Here is a 17782-nt window from a genome sequence, read left to right as displayed (position 1 = left end):
ACATCCTTTTCAGATGTTTATTACAGCTGCTGTGTATTCCGAGAGTCGCATCTTTTCTTGTGACTGAACAAACCGATGTGGGCCCTGCACTGCTTCCCACAACGGTCACAAGTAAATTTGGCGTTAGCTGGAGGTGCCGGTAGTTGTCTCTTTAGACGACGCTCCTTAAGTTTTTCAAACTGATCTCATTCATTCTGATCTGATTCACTGATCGTCGTGATTTGTTGTTGTGTTTATTAGAAAAGGGCAAAACAGGGAGATCTCATAATATTCAATCAAATTAGATCCTAAAATAGCGTTTTGAGGAATTAATTCCCAGCAAGCTGGAAATCGGTTTAACTTTCATTTGGTCCTAAATGCGTGTGATCCGAGTTTGCGCAATCCCAGAAGGTGTGCATAGTTATTGTATTTTAATCACAACAAAAAACCCGGTTTTAAAATTTGTCTTAAGTAAGAAAATTTTTCATTAACTTAGTACTATTTGGTCCTATGGTGAATACACGACAGTCACGACACTAAATAAATGTAAAAAAATTAATAATTATAGTTCAAGTAACCTAAAAAAATTATGTCTCTTTTTATGCAGGTAATAAATCCATAACCTTAAGGGGCCCACTGACACAGAATAAATAATAGTACTATAGCTGATCAACCAGATCTTGTCAGTAGAAAAAGGCGGCAAATTTGAAAAATGTAGGCGCGAAGGGATATCGTCCCATAGAAAATTTGAATTTCGCGCCTTTTTCTACTGACAAGATTTGCTTGACCATCTATAAGTACAGAAGACTCACTCTCTAACAAAACGCGTCTGTTACGATCAGCACAGATATGGCCGCTAGGTGGCGACAGCGCCACGCGCGGCTTATGGCTTTCCCCAAAATTGGGGCGGAACGGATGTACTTTTAGCTACCTGTAGCAAAGCGACGAAACCGCGGAGTGAGACACGCCTTACTAGTCCGCCGGACGGTATCGGCCTGTCAGTTGTTCGGAACTGTCAAATTTTTGTTCTAACTGACAGGCCGATACCGTCCGGCGGACTGTTAATCAGTGGGCCCCTTTACATACAGATCTTGAAATAGAGAGAACAACAACAGCATCCAAATGGTGCAGTCTGTTTTAGCGTTTATGCATTACCAGCACATAGAAACAAAGTAGGTACCTACAATTTAATGTTTAGGTACATATACGGAAGCTCTCGCCAGAACTCTTTAAGCTAACATGTCTAAGTTTTAATACTCACCGTTGCCAAACTTGCAGTGCAACTGCAATGAACTAGCATAATTAAAATTAATTATACTTAAGACGAAAGTGGAGGACCCACGCGAAATCGCCTTTTTATACAAACGTAGTCCTCATTTTCCTCTCTGGATACTTGGGTGCTAGTACTAGAGTAAGATAGTATGATTCTCTCTGTTCTTATATTTGAATTGAGACAGTCCTCCGACAAACTATAAGTAGGAGCATTTAAATATTTGTATAAAATCGGTTATTTGCTCCTATTTTTTACAGTAATCAAAAAATCGAAAAAAGTCACAGTATAGAAAAAAACCTAAGCTCTGAGTACTCAGTGCTCACTCTATTCATGAGTTTCCATACTTAATAACAATAAGGTGTATAGAAATTATGGTAAAACGTGTTAATAATAAGTTATAAACCCCCTTATAACTTGATAGTTATTGAGATAAAGTTATCGCAAAGCCCGCTTAAAACTCATTATAAACAGGATTTCATCTATGTATGGAATGAGTGCTCTAAGCTTATTACTTATTTCTCTATGCTCTTAACTAACCATTGGTAGACTTTATGCCTTTGCAATAAGGTTTACGATGATTTTGGTAAAGACTGAAATCTGTTTTTAGGGTTCCGTAGCCAAATGGCAAAAAACGGAACCCTTATAGATTCGTCATGTCTGTCTGTCTGTCTGTCCGTCTGTCCGTCTGTCTGTCCATCCGTATGTCACAGCCACTTTTCTCCGAAACTATAAGAACTATACTGTTGAAACATGGTAAGTAGATGTATTCTGTGAACCGCATTAAGATTTTCACACAAAAATAGAAAAAAAAACAATAAATTTTTGGGGTTCCCCATACTTCGAACTGAAACTCAAAAAATTTTTTTTCATCAAACCCATACGTGTGGGGTATCTATGGATAGGTCTTCAAAAATGATATTGAGGTTTCTAATATCATTTTTTTCTAAACTGAATAGTTTGCGCGAGAGACACTTCCAAAGTGGTAAAATGTGTGTCCCCCCCCCCCCCCCCTGTACCTTCTAAAATAAGAGAATGATAAAACTAAAAAAAATATATGATGTACATTACCATGTAAACTTCCACCGAAAATTGGTTTGAACGAGATCTAGTAAGTAGTTTTTTTTTATACGTCATAAATCGCCTAAATACGGAACCCTTCATGGGCGAGTCCGGCTCGCACTTGGCCGCTTTTTTTCGTTTGTTTAAAACAGGGGTCGGAAACTGGTATTTGCTCCATACAAAAATACCGGTATTATTACGTTCTTTTTCGTTCTTTAGTTTATTATTAAATTTTTAATGGGGGAATCTAATAAAACAAAGTTGTTACCTAAATACATGTTTCAGTTCTACGCAAAGAGCATAAAATAATTCAAAATATTGGGCTATTTCGGGGTTTTTCAAAAATACCGGTTCCGAGCCCTGGTTTAAAATATTCGGAAAAAATACATTGCCTGCAAGCTCGATGCAAAGTTACTCAATCACTGGAATAGCTTAGGTACATGTGGCAGATACAAGACTCAAAAACAGATTCGATATTTAAAAAGAAACTTAAAATGTTACTTTTAGATGAAGCTCATTACAGCATCGATGAATTTACTAGTATACGGTAAGATCATTGACCCAGTGCTGTACCTAAAATTATGTTATATTATAAATTGTATACACATACCTATAATAAGTAAAATGTAAATAGTAATTAAGTAACGAAATTACGTGTAAATATGTTTCTTTTACCAATAAATTACTGTATCACTGTATCACAGATGTTAAGAAATGGTGCATCTAGAAAGTGTAGATCATATAATGTAATTGTTACTTTATGTTTATCTTAAGTTTAATTGTTAGGCACTAAACGTAAGTTACTTTAACATTTGTTGTACGGTACGGAGTAAATAATTTTAACTGAATCGAACTAGTTTCCTGTCACACAATGCCTCGCCTAACTCTAATACTGTAGAGTGTCATTTGAATTTCCAGCACTCAGATGTTTGAGTTGTCTAATTGGATACGAGGAGTACCTTGGGAGTTAGGAGACTGCCACACTTGAGCACAATCAGGAGACACTGGCTGTCTAACCAGGGGGCGTAATCAAGGTGACAATATTATTGTTAAGAGTTAAAGAACTTCGAAAAGTAAAATGATTATTGGCATGGTAAATGTGAGGGTACGATTAAAGGACAATATCTGGGTGACCGAGCTTCGCTCGGAATACATATAAAAACTCGAAAATGCGCGTTTTCCCAGAGATAAAACCTAGCTAGATCGATTTTTCGCCCCCAAAAACCCCCATATAGTAAATTTCATCGAAATCGTTAGAACCGTTTCCGAGATCCCCGAAATATATATATACGTATAAATAAACAAGAACTGCTCGTTTAAAGGTATTAGATGTGATAATTCCAGACTAATCCAGACATTTAAGTACTTTTAGAATAGCATTGATGATTGACAAGTTGTCATATGTGCTACGCCCACATTTTATTACATTTTGGATAAAAAGCTCTTCAATATTTGTAAAAGTATGAAATTTAGATTCGACTATCTCATAGGTAAAATAAAACTGTAGATATTTATTGGTAGGATCTTGTAACTAGGTACTACTAATAGTAGTTGATCCAAAGGTTCACAATTCAGTACATAATCCTACCATTGTTATCTTCCAAAATTGAAAAAAGGACATACTCGCTCGAAGACAGATCAGGATTATAGGGTAATTTGATTTATTTCTCCGAAACCCATGTCTTTGAAAGCGTGCCTATAGATAAACACGCGACATGTGAACTGAAGCGTTGCCCTATAATAACAACACTCCACGAGTAAGTTTCCCTCGTCGTTTCTGGAGAATAGGATCACGTGCTTCAATTCATAAATTCACAAAACATTGACCATTCATTGTGGTCTCTTTTTTGGCTAATAAATATTTAATTAAACTTTATTGCACATAAAATAAGAATTACAAATGGCGGACTTTAAGGCATTTTCTAACAGTCCACTACTGGGCCAAAAATACATTTATTGACTTAGCCTTGTCAAGTGTGTAAATAATCAGAATATAAATGTTTCGAACCATTCGTACAACGGGCGGTGTAAATTGGAGTTCAATAGAAATCAAGTAATGTAAACAAATATAAGACAGATTTTGTTAGCATTTGACATATAACCTAACATTTTTAAGAAGGTTGTTTTCACTGGTATTAATAATTAAGATAAATATACTTTTTACTAAAAATTTATATAAAAATATCATTATAACTATCAATTAAAAATTGATCTAAGTATGTAAACTGTTGATACGATAATATTTAGATGTCCTTGAAAAGTGCGAGATTACGAAGCAATGAATACGTGAGTGACCCGTTTTTAATATGTTTAATATGTCTGTGTCTCACGGAAGTATTGTTATTAAAATCAATGAAGGTAAACTGGTTGTTTCAGCTTATTTGCAATTTCTATTAAACTCCACTTTACATAAGTACAATTGCATGTTAAACTTATTGGAAATACGTCTATTCAAATATTTGCAACAATCTCGAATACAGAGTACACTAATATGCTAGATATTGAATCCGTACTGAACTTCTTACGTTACAATATGAAATTAAAATGGAAGGAATCGTTTTACAAAGAACAGTGTCTGCATATTAGAGCGCATATTACGCTTTTGCATTTGCCTTGTTCTTATTATCTTTTTATTCTTATATTCATTTCATCTGCATTTTAATGCGGAAGCCATTTTAATTTTTCAAGCATTAGAGAATAAATAGGGTTGCAGTCACTAAGTATACTTAAAATAATGTACCGGTAATAATGAGATACATTTTTGTTTTATGGGTTAAGGAGTTTTGTTTTAATCATGTTGCATGCGTGCCAGCCTTACCTGTAAAGCAAAAAGTTAATTCAATACCATAAATAACCGTAGAAATACGGCGAAGTGCAGTGTCGGCCTAACTTCTGTACAAATACATAACTTCAATGTTCGCTCTCCATCAACAACACTTTACTCGTAACATAAAATCATATTTGCCATCCGAATGTCCTTTGTACAGGACCTCTAATAGCTTACATGATGTACAAGCTTCGCTCGGGGCAGGCACGGCGCGTGACGACGCCAGCGAAGCGGCCTCAGAGCGCTTTACATCATCCTACGTTTAGTCATTGTTATTGAATTAATATTAAAGAAAAAGAGGAAGTAGTCTTATTTCAAAATATTTAAGGTACATTAAAAAAAAAATTATCTTATCTATAAAATAAAACAAAATTAAAACTAAAAACGAATACTAAATAAAATTAAAATAAATCTAAGAAATTGGACCCCTTTGGCATAGGGCCGAGGACGCTGGCAGCATTTCTTCTCTTCGGTCACCAGTGAAGTTTATCAGTCTTTACGACAGGTCTTTAAAAAGTTGTATAGCATTAGGACCCCACGGGCCAAGGGTTTCAACCCCAAATGGCATACAAGTTTACTCGGGGCCGAGACCCCTGTTAAGTAATTATATAATGTGTGTTATGAAAATAAATAAATCTAAAATCTAAATCAAAACGATAACGTTATCACAGTGTATTTCACGCGCATCAATCAACGCGACCAATCGTATCATATCAATATCAAATTCCAGCGAAGACTCTAAGGAAGTGAAATATATTGGAACCTTGATCTCGTACTTTTTCATACCGATAAAATTGTTTAATTTATATCCAATTTTATTTACCACCGCTAAATAAAATCCTACAGATAATTCGGTATAAAAATATGTCCATACCAGAGACGTCTAATAAGACATCGTGTCGGATATTGTAAAAATACTCTCACCCCCTTTCATACAGGAGAGGGGAGCTTCTAGCCACTAGAGGACCACTACCAGACTAAATTAGCGGCCACACTGTCAATTAATATATGTTAACTTCCAAATCTGGGAGAACTACAATTTATAGAGTTTGCTAACTCGAATATTAGGACCCGAAATATAAGTTATATATTATTTGGTGGGGAATGAGGCTAGTTGAATGGCTTATTAGTATTATAATTGGTTTTGCAATTAAAATAAATAGGTGATTAAGGTACACAATTACGTATAAACCGTTCACTTGTTAATATTTGATGTTTATTAGATTACTTACAATGTACGTAATATACCTACGTATGTATTTCATGTGTAGTACTACTTTTTTTTGTGGGCTCTACATGCTATATTAGTAAACCTCCGGCCTTTAATCTCTCTTGTCAATAGACTATACTTGAAGATACCGTGTAATATTTAAAATATAATAAATAAATAACTAGCACTATGCATGCAGTTCATGCATATATATATACCTTTGAACCAAACAAGTCCCGACATAAGATTATATAAAACGCAAAATGTGTTATATAATGTGTTACAAGCGTCAACATACGAACTAAGTCTCTTGTAACTTAAATATTTGTATATTAATTATTTCCTTACAGACCCTTTTACATCTTTATTGCAGACGTATCAAGAGCTTAAACTACCTTAATCAGAGTTGCCAACAAACTAAATTAATTACATAGCAAACGGCCATACAAAACTATGACGGCGCGTGTCATAAAACTCGCAAAACTAGTTGCGAAGAGCTGCCAACAAGCTGGATACGGAGATGTCACTTAAGAACGTCCCTACTATATATAGAGTATTTAAAACTCGACGTTATTGTCTTGTAAATAAAGCTAGAATTCCAAATAAACGTGTCAGCGTGTTATGAGATTGTGACATTGCAGTCGTGCAATATTCACAGATAGTGATGTGTATTCTCCAGAAGCATAAATTTCAGGTAGCGTGCCGAGAAACGCGCGCGCGGGAGTTGGTAATAACCAACTTAAGGAATTATTGGACAGATTTTCCACATAAGGAGAATACCAAAGAAGTTGGTCAATCCCTTTTGGGGATAGATATTCACATGTTATAATACAAATGCAAATACTTGTACGCCAATAGAAGTACCCGTATATTCGTATACATATATTATATAGTCCTTAAAATAACAATATAACATCATCAAGTTAGTTGCTACACGGTGCACATAGCTGGAGCTGCTGCCGAAAACGCCGCCAAACTGAAACGGGTTAAATACTCAAATCTGGAGCCGACCTTCGATTTTGTACCAGTAGCCATAGAAACCAGCGGGCCTTGGTGTGCTGATGCTAAAAAAATTATAAGAAAGTTAGATCAACTACGAGAAAAAAAGCGGCGACCCCAGGTCCGGCGCATAATTAAACCAGCATATTTCTCTAGCCGTCCAAAGACGAAACGCCAGCAGCGTGCTAGGCACATTTAGCCGGGTACCTATGGCCTAATGAAGAAGCTATGGCTATCTGATCTGACTGATTAATTTGTCTATATTTCTATTGTATAATTGCTTTATATCTTTCTAATTCTCTCCAATTTTTAGTGTATTTTCCCCATTCCTTTTTGTGTAATATATGTATGTTATCCTATACATTTTGTACGTATTTATATCCTTTATCTTTCTGGTACCTTGATGTACATTTTGCTGCATTTGTCACCCGCTTTTCACTTTCTCCTCTCATCTACTCAAAGGTTAACTGGAAGAGATCCCTCAAAGGGATATGTTCGCCTTTGTACTTCTTACTAATTGTATGTTATTTTTAATATGTCTTTTTGTACAATAAAGAGTTTACTACTACTACTACTAATAGCATTTATAATACCCTAAATTTTTATATTTACCTAGTTATAAGTTTGTAAATTTCTGTACCTAAAAGTGTTCCAGAATAAATTAATTCTATCGTTTTTAATAATAAAAAATTATTTGTTATGATGCTGTTAACGTAGGTAGGTATTTAATGTCTGGTGAATATTTCAAGGAACATAAACAAATAATTTTATTTTAAGTGAGGTCTTCACAGAAAACTGGCAATGGTCCTGCAAAACACATTCAAAATAAATAAAAAACAGCATATTCATTAAATTCAAAGCAAGACTTAGCTACACCATTTCCAACACGACGTGAGGACTCACGGATTTACAATTTAGCTTTACGAACTAATTGGCTCCGAGAGAGGAACACACTACATCATCCTACTTTACTGACAGTTTTCACGCCCGAATGAACTGACACATCAACTATGAACAAATTAATATCACGCTCACAAAAGCACTTAAAAATAATCGAGTGAACGGCCTTATTTGGGTTTTAATTAACTGTAAAAGGCCGAGTTTTATGTTAAAATTTATTCCCTTCTGGAATTCTATACTTTTGTTTGGCCGCGCTCATGTTTAAGCTTAATTAGGATAAAATAAAGTTATTTACGTTTTAATTTTATATTTGATCGTAAATCAATCTTGGGGTTCGACTCGACACAATGAAAGATGTATGTATGTACATATGTATAAACTCTTTATTTTACAAAACACAAGAACACAAATATATGGCACAGGATAGGCAGGCAGTACAAAGGCGAACTTATCCCTTTAAGGGATTTCATCCAGTTAACCTAGGTACCAAAGATGTGGCTACCATAATGACGTTCGAATATCAAGTACAGCTGCATTAACCTTTTGTACGACAATGACCGATATATCCGCACCGTAGGTTCAACGCCAAAGACCAATTAATCGGTCACATATCACAGAGCAACATAGACCTACGTGCATATGCATAAAGTTCAATTGCAGTTTTGACACTTCGGTGACGTGGCGTCAGCGTGACAGCTTTTGTGTTTGACACGGCGTCGAAAAGGTTAATGTTGCGGCGTCGTTGTTGCGGCCGCTATATCTGTCAATTTCATTGATTAAATGACTGAAGGAATGAACGTCCAAGTCGCGGCACTCATTTTATAACGGAAATTGACAGATACAGCGGCGGCGCTACAACGACGCCGCACAACAGTTAGTGTAAGGCCTGAGTGGACGCTCGAGTTGGGCGTGCAGCGGGGCGGGGCGTGCCGCGTGCATGTTAAACAAATGCAAACGTATAGGAGCGGCCTTAGTGCACGCTGCTCAAATCACTTGTGAGCCCGACGCCACGCTGAACGCCCCGCCCAACACTCCGCTTCGAGCGTCCACTCAGGCCCACTTATGCAGCACGCAGCAGAATATTTTCCAATAAATTAAACCGAAAACAAAACCAATTATTTACTAACATACCTACTTTTATTGTTAGACCTTTTTAAGCGACGAATTCTTACAAATCTTACAATGGTTACCTACAATAAAGGCAGTTAAAAATGTGAATTTATAAGCAGTAAACGTCTGTCGAAGTTTTCCAATTTAAACCTATTAAATTTATTTATTACATTAAATACAGTTCAAAATATTACGGGTACTTTCTGTAGCGTTTAAAATCCGATTCCAAGTAAACGATACGAAGGAAAGATTACTGACAGCATTAGCTGGAACCTCAGGCGTTATTGATAGCGTTAGAACGTTCTACATTTTTAAGGTCGAAGCAATGTAATAGGATCACGCTCCTTACCCATGTTTCCATCGACAGCCTAGCGTAGCGAGCATTTGCTTCTAGAGTACTATTACCTATATGTTACCGTAAAAACCAGTTTCATAATCACTCGTAACTAGTTTTCCAATGTAATTAACCGATACATCTATTTTCTTACCAAAACGCGAGTTATTTCGTAGTTGACTTCTCTATATTACCCGGGTTACCACTCTGTACTTATTTGTCTATGGTTAAACTGGATTTTTTAAACATTTCAGTCAACATTCAACTTCAATATTTATTCAGCAAATAGGACCCGAGGGCACTTTTACTCGTCAACATTTAATTTATATATAATAATATGTACATCAACAATTGTTTTCGCTATAACTGGTTTTTTAAGCCAAAACACAATGTGCCAAACCTGTCGCACGACATCGCACGCCCTCCCGATTCCTCAGTTCGAAAACGCACGAAGCTCTTGTTTGGAGTTTGGACTGAGCATTGGGTCGTCTAACTACCTATATAAAGCGAACGGTAGCAAACTATGTATTAGGAAGCTATGGGCTTAACTGAGTTTAAGACAGACGGGGAATATTCGCAATAGTTTGGAAACTGGTCGTGATGCTGATGATGTTATATTTATTTATTTTTAATTTAGATCCCATGTATAGAACATAGACTAGACACCACTTTTATATATAATACCTGCTGCTAATACACCATACTTAATACCTTTATGATGACATTATACCTATTCCGTAGGTAAACCTTGCTGCGAAGATGATTCAATTTTAAATAAATAAATATAATTTAAAGATTAAGACGTAGATTATTTATTTATTTATAAGTTGTCAGTCTGGGCCACAACTTTTCAACACAATGACGAAGTGGCAGCTGATTTTCACCAGGCTTCATGATACATTTGCCTTATTCACTTTAATTTATCGCCCGGGAAGAAACTGCTAATAATATCTGCTGTTAGCAAACGTCACCATGATTAAATTCAGAATCATTAACTTTCATGAAACATGTTCCATGTTTTAATTTATGCCAAACGCCTTACTAATAACTATGTATATGTATGTCGTGCTAGCTGTGATTAGCCCATTCAACCTTATTTTAAGTCAGCAGTAGTTTAAAGGGACAAGGCCTTCGGGGCCACTACTTAATTTAATCCTCAAATAAATAGATGGTACTCTCTAGAGTTAGATAGGCAAGCCAATAATTGGCTATTAGCATTTGTACGATTTCCTGGAAATGCTTTTAAAGGTAAAGTTAATCAAGTCCACGAACAACATATTGGTCCTACTTTTTACCTACTCTCAGAATATCGTCTGACCAACAATATTTAATGTAAGCGCTAACATTAGTTACGGGAACTTGTACTTTTACTCGTATGAAATTGTTGTAACTGAACGGAAAATATCATTTTTTGGCACAAGTTGTTATTTCGTATATATTAGGAGCTCTTCAAACCAAAATGTATGGAAGTCTAACGAAGAAAAGAAAAATCGACGATTGAGATATATATTTTTATATATAATTACCTATAAGAAAATCAAGAACTTTGTGTAAGTACACAATTAAAACTAGCACTTGTTACTTAATTGCTCATAGTTGCACAAATTGGTTGGCTTGTGCACAAATCACGCGAGGTTCGTTAGGGGAGGGGGGGGTCACGAAAAAATCACGAAAGATCACGTTGGGGGAGGGGGGTATAAGAAGACCTCACGTGTATTTTTCTACAGTGAACGAAACTAAGAAAAACTACCTACCACATCATGATTGGATACTTTTTTTCGGTCTCCTTAAACATAAATCTCATTCCGCACTTCAAAATAGCTCGCTATTGTCTTATTTTACGAAATTTTCGAGCGGGTAACTTAAAATTAGGTCGAATGAAAAAAAAATCGAAAAAATAAACTTGAGGTTATGTGAGGTTAATAGCCAAAAACCTCAACAAGTATCACCAAAGGGAGGGGGTCAAAAAGTAGCCGAAAACACCTCGCGGGATTTGCGCACAACCCCCTAATGATATTTTTCTCATTTGTAAAGAAAGCAGAAGCAAAAGTTACTCGAACCTTGGATGTGTATATAAATATAATAAAATAATAATCATATAAGGGATATTACGAGTAAGTATCGGAACCCATCAAACTCACAACTCACAATTCACAACCCTCAACTGACAACGTAAACAAACCTCATATTTTACCGTGACTCCATTAAATACCATAAAGGTTTTAGTTACCCTTAACTCCTGTTAATGTTTCCTGTGCCGCATTTCACCAAATCCCTTTAAAAGTGTTACCAACATTAATATTTTACGTCGAAAACCTTTTAAATCGTAAACATCCGCCGGCTTTGTTGCGAAAAAACCAACTCGCGGGGAGTGAAGAAGTTACAAGATTTATGTTTTTGCGAAGTGAAGCCTCTTCGAATCAAGTTACCTTATTTCGCCGACTTCTTTAGGCCGCGATACGTGATATTCAGTAAAGTCCGCTGCGCTTGAACATCAACTCGCATAAGTAGAATATGTTTATTTAGATTCGGTAAAAAAACTTCCGAAATGGCGAAAGAAGACAGTTAAAGAACTTATACCTACTTAGGCCCAAACGAAGATTTGGCTGAACAGTAAGAACATTCGGATCAGATAGTTAGGTACCTAAATTATAAAACAACATACTACATACTACTTATTCTGGTGTTTAGACATCAATTTTAAATGGGTGCTTCGAAAAACCACAAGGCAATGGGTCTTAAATGGGAGGCGACGACAACACATCAAAAGTATACGAAAAGACTAGAGATGCAACGAGATATACTTAGTATGATTCTACGAATAGATTGATTTATCCGAAAAATGGCATCTGCATCAAATTAACCCGTAACACGCCATACCCTCTCAAAACCGCTACTTAATTTTAACCGTCTACAGCCTCATTCTCGATACAATACAATACAATACTCTGTATGGCACACCTCACACAGTTTACAAAACAAGTACAGAAGATAACAATGTATGTAGGCCCTTGCGTTCCTTAATTAGCCCACAATTAGTTTACGTAATTGGACTTCCAAATCCGTTTTTAATTAACCGTTCCGTGAACGAGCATCAAACGTGGAAACATAAAACAATCACCTTTTCATTTCTCATGCTCTGAAAGAGGGTCATTGTTGTTCTAAAAGGTTCTAGCGCCAAACTACGACGGCAGAAATGAGTGCCTTTCATCCCATGCTTATCCAATCTACTATTTAACATTAATAGCAGGAATTTTATTTTCCGAATGTGGTCCTCACAATCTGTGTATAATTTAGCGAGATCCGCTGACGCAGCATGTTCCCTGGGCCTTTACACGGCTAATCCCCCACGAGGGTTCCTGTTCTTTCAGACCCTTGGCAAGAGCTTAATTAGCTCTTTTCAATAAGGAAACTCTCAAAGTCTTTTAAAGGCTTAGAAAAAGGTTAAGCGCATTTCGACGGAGATCGTGGTGTTTTTCACTTATCTAATTTACGTTCGGGAGGAATTAAATATAATAGGTACCTTGGAAGTAAATCTTGCACGTTCGAAAAAGGTTTACGGTGCTTTTTTAAACTAAACGGATCGTACCAGTGTTGTGTATAACGCTTATTTTTAGGCTTGAAGACTCGTAAGTCTTGAAGACCCGACTATATTTGAGAATTGTATTTATTTATATTACGCGTATCGTCTTTGCCGACTTTGAGGCGTTAAGCCTCGAGAGTCTTAAGGTTCGAGTCTTTAAGCCTCGAAATGAGCGTTATTCACAACACTAGGTCGCACTCGTACCTAATTGCAAATGTATTTAATTATCATTCGTGGTATCTTAACCTATGAAGTTACGTACTTGGTCGCAGGAAGACTTCCTTTACTTAAATGTGTAAGTACCTACTCAATTGATGGCGTATGTACCAAACACGGCCACGAACTAAAAACGTTTAGGAATGACATCAGTTTATGCAACATTATTCGGCTCACAATGTCGTATCTTTGCTTAATAGGCGTATATTCTTTATCTAACACAACTGCCTTCAACGGTGTACCTACTGTTTGATTTAAAGTACATCAGTGACCCGATTTAATATATTTAGAGTGGTGTACACTCTACTCCGGCAATTAAATTATAAACTTCATAGTTATCTTCACTCGTAGTCAAAACATAAATTCAAAGGTAAATTCCAAGAAGTTTCATTTCCTAGGCTAGTTGAATTTTTTTCCACAGAATCCTTATTGGTGTTTGATTATTAATGGATGATATAAATTTTTCCCAATAATTACTACTACTGTTTTTAAGTACCTATTCTTCTAGCTTTAGATCTCTTTTTTATAATCAATTTTTACTTTTGAATCATGATCGTTCCTAGCACTTTTATAATAATTATAATCTTTGAGCCTTTGAGAAGAAAACTACAGTTGCTAGTTGCTAGGAAATTACTCTAAGGAAATATGCTAAAATTCACCCGATACCAAAATTACAGCGGGCGGGTAACAGATGAACGGGTTCCAAAATCAAATTATAAGGGTCCCACCTGAACCCTCGTACAAGGGGAAGTAAGTTGATTTTAAGTGCAGTTAAAGGAAATTAAATAAAGAATTGGAAGGGTGAACATTTTCGTAGTATTTTTGTTTCGTAATTACTAAAAAAGTTATTTAAGGCGTACACGCGCAAGGAGTTATAGCTGTCATACATCATAAGGGATCCTAAGGTAAGGTTTTATTTTAATTTGTCACAAGGATATATAGAACTTTTATTTAATCTAGGTACAAATACGTTTTATTTAAGAATACTATGTAAAATATAGATGAAATAAGATGAATAAGATGAAATAGTACATTACGATACAAGTGTGAAAAGTAGGAAATTCGCAACAAGTGGCGAAAAAATGAAACACGACCAAAGGGAGTGTTTTAAATCGACACGAGTTGCGAATTACCTTTTCGCACGTGTATTGTACAACGTTTTACAGTACATATGGCCCTTTAAATTTTAAACATAGGCACGTACTGTGGTAATTACCGCACTAGGGCGGGCGGTAAAGTAGCACCATATGTATTGTAAAAAATATTACCTATATATACATAACACGAGCGATATAAAAATCGGAAACTCGAATGTTTGCAATTTTTACGTTTCTTTTGTAATATTTTATTTAACTGAAATTCCACTCAATTGAAATGTACCTACCAGAAGTTGAAGTCACTCACAGAAAATATTTTATATTTCAATTGTATTTTGGCAAAAATAAATTGGAGATTGGAGAACATCAACAACGTGTTTCCAGTTATAAAAAAACGGCCAAGTGCGAGTCGGACTCGCGCACGGAGGGTTCCGCACCATCAACAAAAAATAGAGCAAAACAAGCAAAAAAACGGTCACCCATCCAAGTACTGACCCCGCCCCCCGACGTTGCTTAACTTCGGTCAAAAATCACGTTTGTTGTATGGGAGCCCCACTTAAATCTTTATTTTATTCTGTTTTTAGTATTTGTTGTTATAGCGGCAACAGAAATACATCATCTGTGAAAATTTCAACTCTAGACAGTTGAAATTTTCACTATTCACTATCACGATTCGTGAGATACAGCTTGGTGACAGACGGACGGACGGACGGACAGCGGAGTCTTAGTAATAGGGTCCCGTTTTTACCCTTTGGGTACGGAACCCTGAAAACTGACATGGGCAGATGAGAGGGAACATTTCAAATTATTTTAATAAATATTTTTTGATTTGTGTTGTTATGTAGTCACTCTACTGGAAGGCGGAAAGAAAAAAGTCGTGGAATGTATGGGGCCCAATACATTCCACGACTCTTCTCTTTCCGAACATGCAGACTCTATTAAATAAATTAATATTATGGCCGGGTGAGGTCTAGTTATGAGGACGTTTGCTGCGTAAGCTGAAGACGCCGGTTCGATTCCGGCCTGGGCTTCCGGCTACGTCAATGCCCTGCCTATCCCACATGCTATAAAATATATGATAAAATGAAAAATAATGACTTTCTTGTATAAAATAATTCTAAGCATACTTTTATATACACTCTATGAAATTGACGTACCTATTTGATCATTTACTATGTTAATGATACATTTTGATTTATATAATTTTATCTACCTATTAAGACATTGCATGATTAGTTTTAGCAATGACCTGTATTTGACTCGCTAGATGTAACGTTTTTTTGTTACTTGGCCAAATAAAGAACTTGAACTTGAACTTGAACTTGAACATCACTATTGCCCCGTTAATTTTACCTCCTGTATTGCGTGATCGTGAACACGATACACACATGAATAACAAATTGGTTGTACAAACAAACAATATGTAGATGTTTAGAGTCACACAAAGATGTCTTGTTGCTACATAGCGCTCATCCAGGCAACTTTAGGGTATGGAAACTAAGAAAGAATATTACATTCCTATGGAGGTGAATTCGTAATCACTTTTTTCTTTAGTAGGATATGAAGAGGCTACACTTAGGGCCACTCGCACCATTCACTAACCCGGGGTTAAACCTGGAGTTTCCATGGTTACCAGTACAATTTGACACTGGGATGGTGCAAGTGCCGCTTATGAATTTAAGTACCTAATGGCCCATTTTATATTAAGTATACGAATTCATTCTGTATATCGATGTCGTTGACCTATTAGTCCCACAGATGAATTTTTGCCGCCACAAAGCCGTTCATGACACGAATGGGATTAGTTTAGGGTCACAGATTTCCTCCCACCAGATAGAACCCAGACAATCACTGATGCTCACCCGCTCACCAGTCAGCAGAGAAGGTAGACGTAGACGCTACCAAATAGTTTCGTTGGTTGTATGTAGCTCGCGGTGTAACAAAAGATTTTATTGCAATCACATCCCTCGGCGCAAGAGACGTGATGTTGTTCCCATTAAATAAATGTTGTAACTACAAATATTTTAACTAACTCCCTTTAGTTTAACATAGTGTCCAAGGAAGTCGTCGCAAACCGTATCAGTTTACGTGTGTAGCGTGACCTGTTCCTTCGTATCGCATCTCTCGAAAACGCAACTAGCTGCCAATTCGACGCAAGGTTGATTAGTTTAAAAAACCGTTTCTAATGTAAGGTGATTTTCGGGCGCAGCAAACGCGACAGCGTCGCCCATTTGACGTTCATAACTATAGCCCGCAAAAAACAAGTTTCTTATTTATACATATTAGACTAGGACTTGACAGACCCATTCACTCCCTATCCCCAACGTCATTTATTTTGTGTGCGCGACAAATTAAGGATGACTCACGCTAAACCGGACCCGGGCCGGGCCGGAGCTTTCGGCGCTTCGTTCCTATGGAAAGCACCACGTGATCACCGATCAACCGTCATAGAAAACGACATTGCGGACGCCACGGCCCGGCCTAACGTGAGTCATCCTTTAAAGGAGTATATTCATAAGACGGTATCTGTGTAAGGTGATCTGCGGCGTTTGCCATCAGCGTCGCCAGTTTGATGCAGGACTGATGGCCTGACGGGGGCAATTACTTGCAGCCACGGCGAACCTTTCAACTACGGACACCCGGCATATTCCAACTTTGAAAACACTGATATGTTATGGCTCCTCTACACGATGGGCCAACGCCGGCCACTCCAAGGGACGCATTTATGCGTTAGAGGGAGCAAGTGATATTGCAATCTCATTCTACCGCATGGCTGCGTCCCTTGGAGTGGCCGGCGTTGGCCCATCGTGTAGAGGAGCCATTACATCAATATGTTGATAGCGCGACAAAATTGAAGAGAATATTCATAGGTAATAAAAGGTTTATGATATGTCAATGCTCGCAAATAGTTACATGGTGTGGTGTTTCTAATATAATGGAGCAGTGCGGGATTTTTATTTTTTTTAGTTAATAATGATAAAGTTTCCTTACTTTAAACTTTACTAGGTATCTACAAATTTGTACGAAAGCTTGTTCAATTGAGAAAAAAATGTATTTTTAAAAGTCTCATACACGGCCAGTTGCCGAAATTCGAACATTATTCGGAAAATCGGAATTCAGTTTTTGCGGAAATCAACAACATTCGTAAGTAACAGATTGCTATGGAATCCTTTCGTTCAAGGTGACAGGAAAATG

This window comes from Cydia amplana, chromosome 18 (genome assembly GCF_948474715.1).
Source record: "Cydia amplana chromosome 18, ilCydAmpl1.1, whole genome shotgun sequence".
Classification (NCBI taxonomy): domain Eukaryota; kingdom Metazoa; phylum Arthropoda; class Insecta; order Lepidoptera; family Tortricidae; genus Cydia; species Cydia amplana.
This window is presented reverse-complemented; position numbering follows the sequence as displayed.